Source organism: Etheostoma cragini, chromosome 13, assembly GCF_013103735.1.
Source record: "Etheostoma cragini isolate CJK2018 chromosome 13, CSU_Ecrag_1.0, whole genome shotgun sequence".
NCBI lineage: Eukaryota > Metazoa > Chordata > Actinopteri > Perciformes > Percidae > Etheostoma > Etheostoma cragini.
In genome coordinates, this window is record NC_048419.1 from 5,451,041 (window position 1) to 5,469,792 (window position 18,752).

Sequence of the window (18,752 nt, forward strand, 5' to 3'; positions counted from 1 at the left end):
CTGGATTGGCGCAGAGCAAAACAACTTTGAGATTATCTTCCATCTGTCTTTGTACTGCTGTGAAGACGGCTAGCCTCGCGGTGGAAGAATGGAAATCTGACTCCAGTCATCTTGGTTGGTCCAAGGATAGTACCATCCTGGATTAAGCATTGTTGTTTGACCTTCTCTGGGTCGGATGCAACTTTGGAACGCATTGTTCATGCACGGTAATTATTTTATTCAGCTTCACTTCCTGCATCATAGCACCGCATCACTGGAGGTCGCTGAGGAGGGGGCGGAGCTTTTCGTGGAGTCACTCTACTTGAAAAAAAGAGGATCCTGAGTTATTAATGGAACCTTTTTTTTATGATGGTTTCACAGGCCTGGTAAAAAAAGGACGCCCCACTCAAAAGACATGGAGTGAAAGTCAAAGCTCGAGTGCGACTGGTTGAAATTTTGGCGTTTACGTATTTTATGTAATGTACAAATCCGTAATGCCGAATCCGCCTATTTCCTTTATGAAACATCCAAAAATGTCAAAACCCTCTCAAGTTCTGGAAAACAATCAAATTATTAACTGAAGCAAAAACAGATACAGAAGTACCATCTTGTATTGTTGTTGATGACAAAAAAATCATTGACAAAGACAAAATTGTCAATAGTTTAAAAAATCATTTCATCACTGCTAGCTCCCTTTATGAAACAGTATCACATTTCCAGCTCTCCCACGGCATGTCCCGTTGATCAGTTATTGTTACAGACAGTAAGTGTCTGGTTGGAATGGTTGAAAGTATGGTGAAAAAACTGAAAAGAAACTGAAATTGAAGCTAGGTTTTTTCTGTAGAATTAAGTCCTGTTTATCATTTGAAGCAAAAAAACAACTTGTAAATTTAACATTCTTGTCTGTCTTGGACTATGGTGATATTTAATACATGTATTCAACCTCCCAGTGTCTTCATGCTTTGGACACTGTGTTTCATGGAGCCTTGTGATTCATCACAAACTTAAAATCTCTCAGTTATCAGTGTTTGCTGTATTCTCGGGTCAGGTGGTTCTCCCTCTCCATTCAACGTTGGATGCACTGGAATCTTTTTGTTTAAAAGGCAGTGTTAGGGCTTCCTCCTCCTCATCTGAAAACTTACATCCTCCCGAGGTCTGCAGGGACATATCACCTGCGCTCACAGGATCTGTTTTTATTGACAGTCCCTAAAGCCCGCACTAACTTTGGCAAAAAGGCTTTTAATTTTGCAGCACCATCTGCATGGAATCAGCTTCAGAATGAACTCCAGTTGAAGAAGTTGGTCTCACTTTATTCTTTTAAAGGCTTTCTAAAGGAACTTGTGGAAAGGCAGTCTGCATGTTATTATTTTTAAATTGACTTAGGACCAAGGTTTTTTATGAAGCCATTGTTGTTTGAATATGGGTGAAAGTGTGTCTATATATTTACCTGTAAAAGTGTCTCTGTGTCTAATTGAAACCATGCTGCTGCCACTTACCAGGACACTCTTGTAAAAGACATTTTTAATCTCAAGGAGTTTTTTATCCTGGTTAAATAAAGGTTTGCATGAATGAACGAATACATTAAGTGTGATGCTAGAATAAACTTAAATTACAGCCAAGCGTTAAGAAGATCATTAGGAGTGCAAGAGTCAAAGCCACAGGGGTCTGACAATGAATGTAACAAATCTGTGTGGCTAGAATGATCACTAACCATAGAGAACCCCTAATTAGTGAAACAAGGAATTTTGAGTGCAAGAGGCACAAAGAAGATCTATTATGCACAAAGGAGGGGGACTGCTTAAAAGGTGACTGTATTGGAGATGGGGACATGCAGATATTAGATTTACTGTGTACTGCGTTGACTGAGAGCATGAAGCCGACTCCACCAATGATCAACCAAGAATGAGATGTTGACATGATGTGGTGTAGCCACCGCTCTGTCGCCACAGGGAAAAGAGAGATGACCCAAAAGCAGACACGAAAACACATGAAAATCATCTGCACTTTAGCAAATAAGTTGCATCTGTCACTGGTCACACGTGTCAGCGGTAAAAACACACAAAATTGCCAAAGATTTGGCTCATCTGGCAAGTCTCTTACGTTATTACTAAAGACTAAATGATAGCACTGGGTCATCCTGATGAGCCAGCAAAGAGCACACAACATGTACTGTAGCTGTGACCTGGTGTGAGTCTGGCTGGAAACTTAGAATGTAGAATGTCATCTTACTTTTAAAGAGACTAGGCAAAGAAGGACAAATAGTCAAAATAGGTAGGCAACTATTAATCGGCAATTTTCGGTAAAATACTTGGATGCTGTACAGTACAAAAGCACTTATTTAACCATAATTATTACAAAAAGCAGAGCATAAAGAATACAAGATGTTACTCTCCAAATTTAAACCTTACTGGCTTAAAAAAGACAGTATATCATTGCCAGACTTTAATAATTTAGTTAAAGTTTGGGGGGGAAAAATATCCTTAGGTACTTATTAAGAGTTTAATAACAAAATGAGGTTATCTGTTTCTTCAGGACTGTGTGGGTGTGTTCTAGTATTGCTAAAACCTGATTGGTGCACCTAAACAAATGACATCACATGTTTCAAACGGAGTCCCGCCCACTTCCAAATGTGAGAAAATGAGCACAGAAAAAACAACACTGGTCTACAACACACAACACTGGCAGAAAATAGTGTGTAAGTGTGTGAAAGTTGATCTAAAATTAAAAAAAAATGGGTCTTCTTTTGACGGTATGGTCATACAACAAAGCTACTAAATGGCAAAGAGTGGCCAGCTATGTTGTTCCCAACGTAGTTTATCGTTGTGAGCTTGTGTGTACACAGTTAACATAGAACAGCTAATTTAGTTAAATGACACTGTATCACAGCTAGCCATTGTGCATTAAAATAACATACATTATCAACTCTTCCTACTGCCAACCTGCATTTTTTAACTTAATGTCACAGTAAAAAAATTTAAAAGTACAAAATAGCACTGGGAATTGGGTAAACACAAGACTATGTTTTTATTTTATTTTTTTCAATGTTAACAGAACAGAAGCTGTGAGGAAAGAGCAGGGAACCAGAGGTGGTCCAACCAAAACATGATTGGTTAATGCTTCATCTCATCACTAAACGAGGTTGGGGCCAGCTCAGCATTGATGAATAGTGTGTCACGCCCATCACACCGCAACAAGAAGCAGGCGTTTGGAGCTTCATGTCACCGGCTTCCGTTCAAAATGACTTGCAGCATGCGGCTTTGTCACCGGCGGGTCTGCACACAGCATACAACTTTCAGAGAAAATAACATGTATACAACAGCTCAGATCCAAAGACAAATACTTTGCATAACCTCAAACATTTTCTACTGTCCAACATGAATCGTGTCGCCCAATTATTACCACCAGATTAAAGGAACCACTGTACATGACCACTTAAGATGCTGTTTTTCACGTGATTTAGAAATGAAATCTACCAGGACAAACACACTGCAGCCATTACTTTCTCATTTCAGAGCAGAGGCAATACCTCGTGGATGCTTCAGTTCAAAAACTTTGCTCATCCGATGAGAATCACCATTCCATCATTGAAGTTGGTTCTCGAGTGTGAAACATTAGACACCACACAAGCCCAAAAACACTATAGAGAGGGAGACAGATCAACATGTTGGATGGTGTGTGTCTTGATTTCTTCCCACCCTTTCAGGTAAACCCAGGAACTGAAAAAATGTATAAATCAATGCAGTACATTTCCACAAAAACCCTCAAGATCTAATACAAGTACCTCATAAAACACAATTAAAGAATAATTTGTGGATAATAAATTTAGCGTACAGTGTGTGAAGCCTGCAACAGTGGGCTGCTTCACAGCCACTTTTCCTATAAATGGCTCACCGCTTTCTTCATCTGAAATACATTTACATACTCAGAATTGCTACAGTATAAAGATTAAAGAAGTGAAGCTGAAATTTCCCTACCTGTCACATCATCCAATTTTAAACAGCGAGATAAAATTGAGAAAAGCATGTCATTTTCAAAGGACTGCTTATGAACGCAGTAAATTTCACAGTCATGTAAAAGTAAATGGGTTTTGTGGGAAGCATAACAATGTCAGCTTTCCAGCCACATCACCTTTCTATGGGGCCTCAAACTACGTACTAACACAATCATGTTTCCCTCTTCGCCATTTACATAGACATTTTCAATGTTCATGGTCCCTTTAAACTGCTCTTTGTATACATTAGAGACACATGAAATAAGCAATAGATGTCAATCAGTACTCAACACACAGGAGGGAAAATAAATTAGTCTCATGACTGGAGAATGAATATGGTGATAAACAGGCATGGAAGAAAAGGACGAGTAAAATGTTCATTTTAAACGTTAATATCCTATTTTCATATTCATGCGATCTACAAACCGATCTAACCATACCGCAAAGGGTAGTGATCCATTACAGCATAGATAACAGTCATTTTGACTGGATGAAATGAGTCCGACCACTCAATTAAACCCAAAGCAGCTGTCAAATTCAACTTAAATGACATGACCTGCTGAGTAATGAATCCCAACTGCTCGGAATGTTTTGTTTGTCCTTGTGGGTAATTTAATATATATTCATAAAAGTGATGTTTGGTCTCATCTATTACGACCTTGTTTCTTTTACTTTACTGTGGGGAAGAGGACTTACAGTCAGGCCAGACGCCTTCAGACGGCAATTATTTTGCCATACAGAGTGGCATTTACCCACAGCACTCACCGAGGCACAACCAAATATTTACAGAGGCGCATATTCTTAAATCCACATCGCAGCCATCATTTGTACCCTGCAGAGGCAGATGTGAAGCATTCTTGGCACACAGAGCCGGCTGGCGCAGCAGGACGAGCAGGGTGGAGAGGAAGAGAAGAGAAACTCAGGGTTAAAGAAGTGTTTGGGCACAGCGATGCCTCCTGTGGAGGGTCAGCAGTGGTAAATTATTAAACTAGATACTTTGTTTTTTATTTTCATGAAATCCCATGAAGATCTAAACCAGCAATGATTTGGCAATACATTTTGGTTGGTAGTTAAAGCCTAATAACATACTGTATGGGGTTCCTCTGTGCCATAGAACTCCATGGCTGTTAAATAAAACTATTAAACATCAGTGACCTAAACTGTTTAGTACGATGTTTCTTCATAAATATGGGCCTGTAAACCAGGTTAAGTCCAGCTCATGTTCCATTTGCTCTGGCAGACATGTCTTTCACATTAAATAAAAAAAAATCAAGAAATTTGAATCAAGACTCTGTCACTGTATTGCCTGTTTCTCGCCTGAAATGTTTGTGTGCCGTTTAATTGTACTTTCAAAATCTTGCTGTCATGGGAAAATTTTTTTTCCTGCTTCAAAACAAGCAGCGCCCCAACTTGCACTGGTTGTAGGTGTGTTCAATTACGTGCAAAGGCATTTTGGTCTGTGTCGTTGATAACTCCCCTGTTGGAAATCAAAAATTAACTAAGAGGGTCCAGACTAATACACGTTTTAGTCTGGTGATGCCAGGCTTGGGGCACTTCTGAGTCTATCCCAACATGCACCGTTGTGCTGCTGGAAATACTCAGTATAGTAGTACAGTACAGTATCATAGTGCATCGAATGTGTATTGAAATGCTGCGGAAAATATTCCCTAACAAATACACTATTGATTCCTCTAGGACACTTAAATTTAAAGTAATAGGATTGACTTAATAACCAAATGGGCTTGAGACTGAGAGTCAAAAACAGGGTCAGGAAATTGGAAAGCAGTGAGACAGACTAAGGTGTTGTTTTTTTAAATGGGATTTCATTAACACTCATGTAACAAAAATATATAATGTTGCCAGCCTATTAATGATGTAATTTTTCACACCCCTGAGTGGACGTACTCTGTCCAACAACATACTGGACAGAAATACCGGAGACAAGGAAGGAAGACAAAATCACCACAGATGCATATTGTTGGGGGGAGGGGGGGGGTTAGAGTGTTAAGAGCAAATCCTCTCACTTCATAAATCACTAGTACTTCTCACATGAACAACATACTGTACATACAGTGTGTATCACAGCGTGTCCCAACACAGAGAGGAGAGAGATACACAAAACTCTTATAACAAATGGGATGTGAATATAAAACTGATTATTAGTTTTTAAAAAGCACACAGCTGCTCATCTGGTTGATTGCTCCCCTACAGGCATGTTGGTTTGTTAACTCACAATTAAAGTTAGAGCGTCAGAACAAAAGCCAGTGCTTCCAGTTTCCAAATCAGTGGCTCCAGAAGTGGGTGCTGCAGCACCCTGGGGTGCCTTAAGGACGGACCAAGGGCGCCGCAATATTTATCATATCATTGTTCATTTATTCTGCATTTTTAAATTACGTCTCACCACACCAAATAACATTTACATTCACACGAACATATCAGAACAATACACATCAAAATCCCTGTGTTAAGAAGTGTTTAATATGCAGTTATGCCGCAGCTAATGCCATGACAACCCGCAGTTGCCGGTTGTCATAGTAACACAATGCACTTTCTGGCTCGGGAGTTTCTCAGCAGCTCAGCATTATAAAGAAATAGTGAGTTTGAGAGAAAGCGAAGGAAAGACCTGCCTCTGTAAACAGAGCTCGGAGACAGGCTGGTACACCTCGGCCCCGTCTGACCAGACGCAACCAGACAGGTATCGGCTGCTGGTGGAAGACAGATAGTCATCGTCTGCATTCACTGTGGTATTGTTCGCAATATCATATATGTGTGATGTGGCTTTGTCGTACCTGCTATGCATTAATAGAAGCAAGCTGTCAGTGCAGTCGCACCACATCAATGTATAAAACACATGCAACCTTTTGTTTTGTTTGTCCTAGTGAACCTTATATATGTTATGCTCATTTATATTTTGAAGAAAGTGAAAGAAACACATGTAACATGTTGGGGTATTAAATTGTATTCATTGGTCATTATAAGTTAAATATGTGTCCGTAAATCTGCAGAGCACCTGTTGGCTGTTTTTCTGAGTGCTTGAGGATTGGCCTACACCTATTAGTTCAATCCAATTTTTTTAAAATCATAACAGAAGTTATTTAGGGGCACTTTACAGAGGTAAAGTTAGTAGATCCGACAACACTCTATAATTTACAGAGACCTAACAATTTCCCCCCAAAAGCAATCATTTGGTGCAACGGTGGTGAGGAGAAAGAGGCAGAGCGACATAGAAATATGACTCATAATAGTTATAGCAGTGGGTGCCATGGTGTAAATAAGTAACTACATGGCACTTTACACTTGTTACAGTATTTGTAAATCTTAATGTGAATGTGTTGTACTTTTTTTCTCCTGTAAACCTGTTCTCAACAGTGCTCTACACCTACCCTTTGGCCATTGGTCATGAATAGTCTACATCGAGGACGTTTCATTTTCAGGGTTTTATTCAGGTGCCACCCGAAATTGCCCCGGATGTCTTCTCAGATCTCTGCAGGGTAAATCCAGACAGACAGCTAGACTGTCCAACCTGAGTCTATAATAACCTTTCCACCAAACCAAGCCCATCCATGACGATTGTGATTGGTTTAAAGAAATGCCAGTAAACCAGAGCATGTTTTTCTCCCATCCCTGAATGCTGTGTAGACTTGCCAGTCCTAAGACATAAATAATAACAAGCGGAGCACTATCCAGGGTATTTGTACATGAATTAAGAAGGCCTGAGAAATTATGCAGTAGCGCTAGCCTTAAGCAAAGTGGTTGGTAATAACTGAACCGCAGATACAATGCGTAGGGTATTTAATGAGTCCATCTGACAATATGAGAGGGTACATGTAATGCAATATTCTTTTCTGTAATTTGAAAAAACAGTGCAAGTGTTGTGGGATGTGGACATGTTAGGCACCTTTGAAACTGTGTTATTTGAGGGAGTTGTTTCAGTGCTAGTGACAGCACTCAGTCTCCCAGCGGGAGCTACTTGGGCGAGAAACTAAGGGCTGCTATTGATCCAGTGATCTGCTATGCATGTAAGCGCTGAGTCTCAAGTGCAGCACAGTCCTTTGTTTCCCACTTGCGTACATCAAATGGGTTTATGACAGAAGGAGTCAGAAAAGCTTCAGAGTTTGCAAGGAGGTCAGAGCTGCGCCCAGCTCCCCGGTGCAGTAGATGGCTTCATGCCAAGATGTGAGAATACCTCTGGATGTTGCTGTCCTTCATTTTCTGACAAACCTTTCTCATTTTTCCCACCCAGTACAGGGGGCAACATCTTCCAGAACCTCAACAGCATCACCAAAGTCAGGAGGGTCACCTTTTACACCTGAACGTTTGCAGTAAATTACCTTTGGTGGAAATTGAGCCCAATGTTGGCTTGGCTAATTGGATTAATTAATTGGAAAATTAAACATGGCTATAAATATATATACAATTTTTTCTCCGTAATTTCCTGTAGAGTCTTTTATCAACTCCTAAATCAGTCCAGTGAGGTGGTATCAGGGGAGAACTTGCTTGAACTCGTGTTCTGCGTGCCAATAGTCAATGTCTACAATTTGTCTTCATTTCAGTGTTGTGACCCATTTATTTCCCTTAATGGTCTTCTCATCGTCGCACAAGCATTAGTCCATTTCATTTCTTTTGGTTTAGATCTTTTCATGTTGTTCTTGTCAAACTATTCAAACCATGACACAACTGGTACGGCAAAAAGCGTTGTGCTTTCCCTGTTTCTCCACACACCTGTGTACTATTTTCAGCTGTGGATTGCAGTTGAAGTTGAAATGTCTTTATTGTCCCCAAGGGGCCCCAATTTGGTTCACAACATGTAGCCAATACATCAACATTAGCACGAAAAAGCACATAAAACATACACATGTACACTACACTTAAATGTATGACAAATAAGACAAATACATGCTATGAAATGGGCAGAGATGGCAGATGACCAATAGTTTATTGAGAGACCCAACAGCTGATGGTGCTAATGATCTCTGTTAGATCTGCACGAATTCGGTAGGTACACCTCCTTCCTGATGGTAGGAGCCGGAACTCAGAGTGAAGGAGGAGACATTTCCGACATGTGAATACACATTTGGTGCCCTTAAAGTATTTTAGTATTTCCAGCAGCGGAGCGAATATAAAAAAAAAAAACCTACAGTGCCCTTGATGATTGGAATAAAAATTAATTCCATCGCAATGTTCCACTCCCGAGCAACAATTTCCAGCTCCTCCTGGGAGTTCCCAAGGCGTTGAAATATATGATCTCTCCAGCGTGTTTTGGGTCTACACCGGGGTCTCCTGATGAATAAATTGCATTTCAAAAACTTGATTTTGTTTTCCAGTTATGAAAACACTATTTTGTTCATCTTTGTATAAAAGAAATGTATGTGCAACTTGATTGTTCTTTGCCAAGTCTCTGAGCAAAGAGGCTACTGAATGTAATGAATAGCAAACGTATATATATATATATATATATATATATATATATCTTCATCTTCATCCTCAATTTGGGAACGTGTGTCACACATGAGCAGTGTGTATCGGTTTGTACTACCCCTGCAAGCAAGAAACAATTCATGAAAATAACTGTGAGGCAACGCACGAGGAGGAACTAAATTAATAATGAAGATACCACAACAGATATCTTCCCTTATCGTGCAGTATCATCCCCTCTCTCAGCCTTCACCTCGCTTACACACACACACACACACACACAGCATCCAGAGTATGAAGCATCTCATTGGTAATTTCTACGCTTTGTTGTTTGTGCACAAGGGCAGGAATGCATTTTGTGTGTCCTTCAGCAGCTTGTGCCAGTTTCAGCACAAATGTGGCCCATGCACGCGGCATTGCTGTGGGGCTTCAGCGATAGCTTCAGGCGCTCCGATAGCTGCTGTACACATACACATCAGCTAAGAGCAATTTAGAGACTGTTAATAAGAGCGGTGCAGAGTCCACAATGGAGGTGATTGTATTTCCATTGAAATGCCGGTCCAGTGTGCTGCATATCGCTCTTGTGTGTGCCTGTAAATGCACTCATGCATTACAAGGGCTTGACCCAGATCACAGATAGACATAATAATGCATGACAGGTTGTCCTTTTGAAAGCCCTGTGTCCTTAAAGCAGACTGGCCATTCACAGCCTCCATGTCTGATACCCTCATGAATAAAGGAACAGTCTCCTACAAAAGTCTGAGTTTCCCTTCCAAAAACACATCCACACTGTATGATATAATAACATATATAGTTAGTAACTGCTTGTCCCAACATTTCTTTACAGCTAATGTGTGTGATGCTTTCTTTAAGTGAAATATTTTACATATTTATATTCATAAATATTTAACATGACACCGTGTTTTATGGTGTATCAAATTTCCTATCTATTAGCCTCCAAATTCAGAATATATATTCAGTATTGATGGAAATAGGGCTGCACGATATGAGGAAAATATTGTGATTATTTTGAATGATATTGCAATTGCATTACTATTCACGATACTGGAGAGAATCATCAATTTCTCATTTTAATGAAAAACAGTTAAAACAAATTCAAAACATTGATTAGATTACAGTGTGATTTTTGCAAAGAACTTTACCAAAAAAACTTTTTCTTTAGACTGTAGGATATGATTTGTATGCTGGGACGTGTTATACTTCATTCAGAACGGTTTGACACATCTTTTACCTTTAACAAATATTCCGATTTTTTAAATATTGCATTAGTCCATATTGCAATAAAATTGTCATTAATTGTGCAGCCCAAAATGGAAACTTAAACATCCCTACTGGCATTTAAAGTAAACATACATAGGTTTCACAGCAGAGTTCAATAAGTTATATGAAAATATCGTCAGATCGGGCACACATGTAATATTAATGAGTGAGACCTGCAGCTTTGACTTCATGTAAACATTACATTCACAAAAAGCCCAGCCAAGATCTGATTCCAGTTACAAGAAGCTCCTAAATGACTCAGAGGATGTGCTCACATACCAGGATGTTAATTTAAGCACAGTTTCCATGGCATCTGTGGGCATATCCAGATTATATTTATTCATTATACATGGGGACGTGTGATATTAAAGATGCATACGAACAGCTTACCCAAAAGATTTTGAAGGCGCTCCTCACCAAACAAAGACACTGTATTATTCAAACAATCTCATGTCGTAAAAGTGTACCACACATTGCTCTGCTTTGAGTTATTCAGAGTTAATGAGGCTGAATTTATCCACTGAGTGGTGTCATCTGAAGGCCATATAGGAGAGGTGGAAGTGACAGTTCATCCTGGTAGAACATTTACATTTCGTAGTTCAATTTAACTAACTCTACCCCTGTGAATGGCAATCCAACAATCTGGCTGCTCTGATGATCTTTAGTCGACAGGATTCTGTGAAGTTATTAATGTGCATTTATTATATGTATAAGGCCTGCGGGGCAGCTGATTCTTGAGGACGTCTCTGGAAGGTCCAGCCAACATACTGGGCAGAGAACACTGCTTAAGTGAAAGCATTCAAAATGCAACTCTGTGAAATGGAAAAGTTGGCTTTGAGAGCTCAACACACATTAACTTAAAAAAATCACCAATTTGACAACTAGCGCTGGGTACCAAATTCAATACTTTTTAGGCACCGACTGAATGGCCTCTAAAGTATTGCGTATTCAAAACTGCGTCCTCATTCAATACCCAATTTCAAAACGTAAGGAATAAATCTCATCAGCATCAGTGATCCAATGAGCATGCAGCATCTTCTACCGAGCTCTAATGAGGCTGGTGATTGGCATGATTGCACGTCACAGAGACATGTAGGAAAACCTCACGGCTCACTTAGTAGCAGCTGATAAAGAAATAAAAAGGAACCGTGCCGTAATGTTGTGATTTCTTTTGGTTTTATAAAATTGGTATTGAAAAAAGTACCGTTGAGGAAACAGTATTGAAGTCCCAGTATTGGTAATTGAATTTTTCGGAATGACACCCAGCCCTGTTGCCAACACATGCGCAGCATCTGGATAAAACACGCTGCAAAGTAAGAAAACAAACAGTTGCAGTGGGTTCAGCTATTCGCCGCTGTACGAAGAGTTTCAATGAGGTTTTGTGATAATTCAGTGCAAGACCTGAGACATGATGAGTGATCGACAGCATGAAGGCTACAGGAAGCAGGCGACATGTTCTTTAGCTGTTCAAACATACTCCCTGAATACCTTCACACATGCATTTATGATAGAGTCTAATATTCCAGTTGGATCTATGTGCTGGTTAGTATTCATCTCTCTCCATAATCTAGTCTGTTAACGTTTCTCGCTGTCTCCTGAAGCGTTTAACCTTGTCAGAGATAGGCTGGGATCCATTAAGATTTTCTGAAAGGGTTGAGCATTACGGGCTCATTTAGAATGACTTCCATTTTTAATAAACTGCTCACAGCCCCGCAGATCAGATAGCGAGGAGGTGCACTCAACAATGCTGGAGAGATAGATATGCCTCATAATTTATATTACACAAAAGCTTAGGAAATCATACAAGTGCACCCTCCATGATTCCCCCCCTTTTTCATTTTCTTCTGCTCCTTCCTCCTCTTTGTGAAAGCTCTTTTCATGCCAGTTTGACAAGTTCAACATGTGTATAAGCTGCCTCATCATCTTTTCAGGTTTGCCGTGCTCAAACTCTGGTGGGATTTTTTTATGTGCTGCAATAATGTTTACCTTAATTTTTTATTTTTTTAACAGACTTGGATTATTTGTTTGTACAAGGCATCACCGCTGCCAACTGAATCTATAACAGTCTGAACAGGCTTGTTAAAGTGGATGTTACTGTCCTGTGGATCCTACCACCGGTGATTTAACATTTTTTACAACACAAATTACACTGGTGTTTGTGTCGCTGCACAATCCTGCCTAAAGATGGACGGAAAAATAATGATCATATCTCAACTGAACCAGAAGGGATGGGAAGAGAATAAAGTGGACAGGGTTAACAGACAGTGAGAGGGGTGATGGGTGCCAGAGGGCAGGGTGAGGTTAATGGAACTGGTGGAGTAAAAAGCGCAGGGAAAGCTGTTTAAAAAAAGGTATGTGAATTGAAAACGCCTATTTAGCTGCTGAATCAATACATAGTTTCAGTGTTCTGAGAACCTGTCGATTAGTGGTGGGGGCCGGGACAAAGACAAATTCAAAGTAAAGATCTATCTAATATGGGCTTCTTATGCATTCCCATTGTGTCGACATATTCTTAAGGCATCTCAAGTGCACTCTTTTTTTCCTTTCTCAGCCCAATTGCTACCTTGCCAGTCAATATAGCAAAAATTATATGCTGCTGGAGAAATAAATGTCTTTATCCTCTCCTTCATCTCTTGGGTCGACCTGCTTGATTAAGTAAAGGAGCTCTGTGTGCATGGCATGAGTCCGTTTATTGACATCCACTCACAGATGTTAGCCACAGCAAAATTAAAGTTTTTGTGTAAATGCCACCGAGTCAGTAGAGGACAAAGTTAAGAGGGAGGAAGGGCACGTACACTAAAAAGGATAATTCTTACATGTCCACAAGTTTTGTTGGTCAATTATGCTCTTTGGCAACGTAGCAAGCGTGCTACGCACTTTAAGCCACAATACAGAGAGAACAGATGATTTACTCAGTAGCTGAAAAGAATTAATTTACACACCGCTGTTAATTTACAAACTGTCACTGCCAGGTGAAAACGTCATGCTGGTTGTTTTTAATTTCTAACTTTAATTAGAGGAAGCTGGAATGAAACCTCTTCAACACAATGACATACGAAAGTAAAAATAAACACCCACCTATTTCAAAAAACTTAGTTTATATTTATATTTATATATTTAATATCCCTGTTATTTTGGAGATCAACTGACAACAGTATTTTAGACACTTATATGGGGCGGTGGCTCTACAAATCAGTGGTAGAGCGGTTGCCTGCCAATCGGAAGGTTGGTGGTTCGATCCCCGCCCCTGCAGTCATTGTCGAAGCGTCCTTGGGCAAGACACTGAACCCCGAGTTGCCCCCGGTGCTGCGCATCGGAGTGTGAATGTGTGTGAATGTTTATCTGATGAGCAGGTGGCACCTTGTACAGCAGCCCCGGCCACAGTGTATGAATGTGTGTGAATGGTGAATGTTTCCTGTAGATGTAAAAGCGCTTTGAGCAGTTTTTAAGACTGGAAAAGCGCTATATAAATACAGCCCATTTACATATGACGCCTATATTGTTAAACGTTTAGCAGTCCCTTTTGCGCCATTGTTCAGGCATTCTTTTACCCTGCTAGAGCAACTACATATCCGGAAAACAAAGGATTAAGCAAGGCAAAAGGAGGAATTTGGGGGACTTATAGGAGAAAGTGAGCAAATCAGAATGGTCAAACTTGGTGCAGCAAAGGCTGAGAAATCTTAACTTAGTCAGTAGTATAGGCCAAGCTTCAAAAAGAGGATGCATCCTACAATTCCCAGAATGCAACTCAACTCCCTTTTTTGTTAAATGCGCACATTTTTCAATTTACAACATAGGTTTTCTGTGAAATATGAAGCCTGTACACAGCCTTTATTTTTGTTGTCTATTGACATGTTTAACAGAGAAATCTTAGATCACATCTGTATGTATGGTCTGCTCTGATGGTGCAAGTATTTCCCCCTTTCGTGTGTGTGCTGCTGCTGTCTGAAAGAAGTACAATCAGTTCTTGGGTCACTTCCAAGCCGCACCAACTGTAATTGATGATTTTGAGCAAGTGTTCCATCCAGATCTGTCTTTGTCATGCTCAATATATTACATTTATTCTGTGCAAATCATCCACCCAGGGATTGATTTGATTAATGACACATTATATTCAGGTTATCCATTGCTTCTCAATTGCTCACTGTGGCTCTTGCGCTGTCAGTGCCAAGCCCCCTACTGACCCCCGGTGGTGTGGAATTTATGATGCAGCGCTCAGGACCACGGACAGCGTCAGAGTTCATGAGGGAACTAATAGAGCATTGTGGGTCCATGATGGACAACATTTTGTGACAAACCACATATTTTAATAGCCTGTTAAATATTTCATTAAGTACCCTCATCAGTTAAAACACTTAGTGTACAGTTTTTTTTTTACATAAAGCTTACACTGGACAGCTGTTCAAGAGTAGCAGGCCTCCCATACACACTGCAGACCACTTTTACAGCCACATTACATGTCATTGCTTCATTAAAGCTGCAAGGTCTCACATTGCGAAGAATTGTAACACATTACAAAATATTGTTGTCCACAACGCATCTCAAAGGTATTTTTTGGTAGACCGCAAAAACAGCTTTTTATGGCACTCTCATGGGTGTGTGTGTGTGTATATGTGTCTGTTATTATCCTTCAGATGACACTTTAATTCTACCTTCTAATTAACGTTTTATTCCTTACAAAATCCTTACAAGGACAACAGAGCTCTTCACCCCAGCCCCCCCCCCACCCCCCAGTTTGTTGGCTTTCATTCTTGTTGTGCATGTAATGTTGTTTTGGACCCCAGGAAGAATAGCTGGTCGTCTAGGCGATCCTTAAAATAAATAAGTAAATTAAATATGAAAGTGTGAGCTTTATGAGCAAACATTTGCTTCCTCCTGCAGAGACAGAAGTCTTGCCCTTCAGAAAGTGCAGCTGTTTGTAAGCGATGCGGTGCCAATAACGGCGGCCTTTGCCGCAGCACACAGTCTGTAGAATATGTGAAGCGAAGAGTTTGATTAGCCCGGAGGCTCAGCTGGGAATTCATCTGAAGCCAGCGATCAATAAGCGGGCTGCAAAGCATGCCAATCACTTTTATTGGTTTCTCCTTGCTTTTGTGTTATCACATGCGTGATCACCACCAATATGAGATCCCCTTTTGTGGCTCCATGGCAATGCCGGTCTGTGGGTCGACCACTGTGGTCCAGACTTGAGATAGCTCAACAACTATTCCATGGATATTGCTCAGAGGACTGGTAACTCCCTGACTTTTCATCCTGTACACATTCATGAACCTGCAAAACTCAAGACATTTCCATCCGCCTCAGCCATACTTCATGTTAAGTGCTAATTAGCCAATTTTAGCACCTAAGATGGTGAACATGGTCAATGCTACATCTGCTAAAAAACAGCATATTAGCATTGTTTTGGTTGTTATTGTCATGTTAGCATGCTGATACCATTTAGCTTAAGAAAAAAGGCCACAGAGGTGTTTCACTCAGCTTCCTCTGCTTCTCTTTCAGGTCACAAAGCCTTACACGCTGTCTTTTACAGGCTCCTGGCTTGGCGGTACATGAGAAAGAGTGTAATATAGTGAGAAGGTGTAATTTAGTGTCTTGTCCTGTGTAATGAAGGTCTTGTATCATTAGGTGTCCTTTTCTGTCCTGCCCTGTTGTCGGCTGTGTCCCCACGCCCTGTGCTGTTAATTGCAGTCTTGTCCCGAGCAATGTTTCATGCATTCATGTGGGGGGAATGTAGCCTGTTTAATCTTGTCCCACTGACCGTCATGCATTGCATCATTTAGCTAGATGACTAATCTAATCAAGTAATTCAATATTAGGCATTTTAAACGTATCTTAAAATTGATTTGCAATGAGCGCAGGGACACATTCATATCTTTTCACAGAAGAAAGCCAATGAGGAAAGGAACAGCTGACACAGCATGAGGTGAAAGGACAGATAAAGCAGGATGCAAAGGACACAGCAGCCATCTAATGGTACAGTCCACTCACTACACACAATGGGAGATTGTAGCTCCCTGCTACCAACAGAGAAAGTAAGAAATAGAATTAAAGGGTCAACTTTGGTACCATGTACAAAATATACCATGTATATGTACCATAGATCATATATGATCACTTCCAAGCAGCAGATTAAAGATATAAAATTAGGGATTGTTTGACTGAAAAGATTGAAATCACTCCACTCTATCTCCGGTAACATACTTTTGCATGTTACAAATGTTTATTTGTTCCAGTTAAAGATTTGGACAGTAACAAAGCTCAGGAATTTCGAGAACCCTCACCTATGGTCATGAAGGCTGGGTCATGACCAAAAGAACGAGATCTAGGGTACAAGCGGCCGAAATGGGTTTCCTCAGGAGGGGGGCTGGTGTCTCCCTTAAAGATAGGGTGAGAAGCATAGTCATCTGTAGGTAGCTCGGAGTAGAGCCGCTGCTCCTTCGCATTGAAAGGAGCCAGTTGAGGTGGTTTGGGCATCTGGTAAGGATGCTTCCTTGGCGCCTCCCTAAGGAGGTGTTCCAGGCTCGTCCAGCTGGGAGGAGGCCTTGGGGAAGACCCAGGACTAGGTAGAGGGATTATATCTCCAACCTGGCCTGGGAACGCCTCGGGATCCCCCAGTCGGAGCTGGTTGATGTGGCTCAAGAAAGGGAAGTTTGGGGTCCCCTAACCCGATACCGGATAAGCGGACAAAGATGGATGGATGGAAATGAAGTTAGAGAACAGAAATAAATGAGTAAGGAATAACTCAAGTGAAAGTAAATGTACTTGTGTAATAAATCCTAATGTAAAAGTAAAACAGGAAAGTTTGATAGGTTATGACACTACTGTTAAATTAAATTCGTATTATTATTTTGTTACTAAAGTATTTAAGGCTGCAAAGTAAATTGCATTCAATGTCAACGTACCCACTAGTGAAACATCAGCAACATAACCCCTTTTGTCTGTTCCAACAATACATTCCTTTTCAATAGACAGCACTTTGCAGCCTGAGTAAAGGCTACATCTGATTATCAGTTATAAATACATAATTGCCTTCCTACAGAGCCACTTAGTGTAGCCTTACTACAATTTCACAGAAAAAAAGACAACACTCAGACAGGCACAGCAGTGTGTGCAACAAGCTTATTAAGCTACATCAATTTAAAAAATAATAATAATAAAACCCTGACTTCTTATATAATCAACAGCAGAATAAAACATCACCGAGGCAACAACACAGAGACGGGATGTGTGTAATGTAATGCAGCCAAAAATACACATAAAGCACAAGGAGCCTGTACATTTTACACACACACAGACAGTGCTTAGCAAGGCAGTGGTTGGTGACATCAGTAGAGTGGGTTGAGGAAGTGGGTTTTTGCACTCACCTGGTGTCTGAACAGCATTCTGGGAGTCTCCTACACCTTAAGTCCTCCTCAGTCTGCTTGGGTTCAGCTTCTCAGCTGGTTTATTCTCAAAGTAAGACACCAGTCCACTCAGCCTCTCTGATCCGGGTAACCAGTCCTCTCGATCAGTCGAGTCTCTGCAGTCCCATCAGGGATTACCTGTACTGTCCAAAACACAGATCACAGGTGACTGTTCCTGACTGGATGTTGATGGAGGATCCACTGTTAGCAAACTCCTCCCATGTTCACACAGTGTGCATCAAAGTTAGTCTTTGTGGACTTCCTGGCTATAAGGGTCTATTTTAACCCAAAACATGATCTTTTCCTGAACATAACCATGTTTGGGTGCGTTTGATTTGGGTTACTTTGCATGCTCGCCAAGGGAATTAAATTGGCCATTAATTATAATTAAGGCAGATGCAACCTTTTTTTTTTTTTTTTTACTGGGACAATGTACAATAAAGGCAACTACAACCATACACAATATGGACTTGATTGCTCATTTTGCAAATAATATTTACCCCTTTTGTTTAAATGATAGCGCCCCCTCCGTGGTTAGGATTTAGCTAAGTTAGGTGGGAAACACACAGGAGTGTCACCTTTCTGAAGCTTATTTCAGAGATCTTCCGCAGGGGGTTCGCGACCCCTAGAGGGTCCTCAGAGTCACTGCAGGGGACCCTCCAAATTATTTATTTATATTTTAT

General features: G+C 40.5%; 1 protein-coding gene across 1 annotated transcript in view; it reads right to left on the minus strand.

Annotated features, from left to right (window-relative positions):
- The window catches only part of flrt1a (fibronectin leucine rich transmembrane protein 1a), a 69,959-nt gene extending 51,794 nt beyond the window's left edge, over positions 1-18,165 (minus strand). The window contains exon 1 of the mRNA XM_034889207.1: positions 18,031-18,165. The gene's annotated coding sequence lies outside the window, so the exon portion shown is untranslated. The remainder of the gene's footprint in view (positions 1-18,030) is intronic.
- Positions 18,166-18,752: the final 587 nt, after the last annotated feature.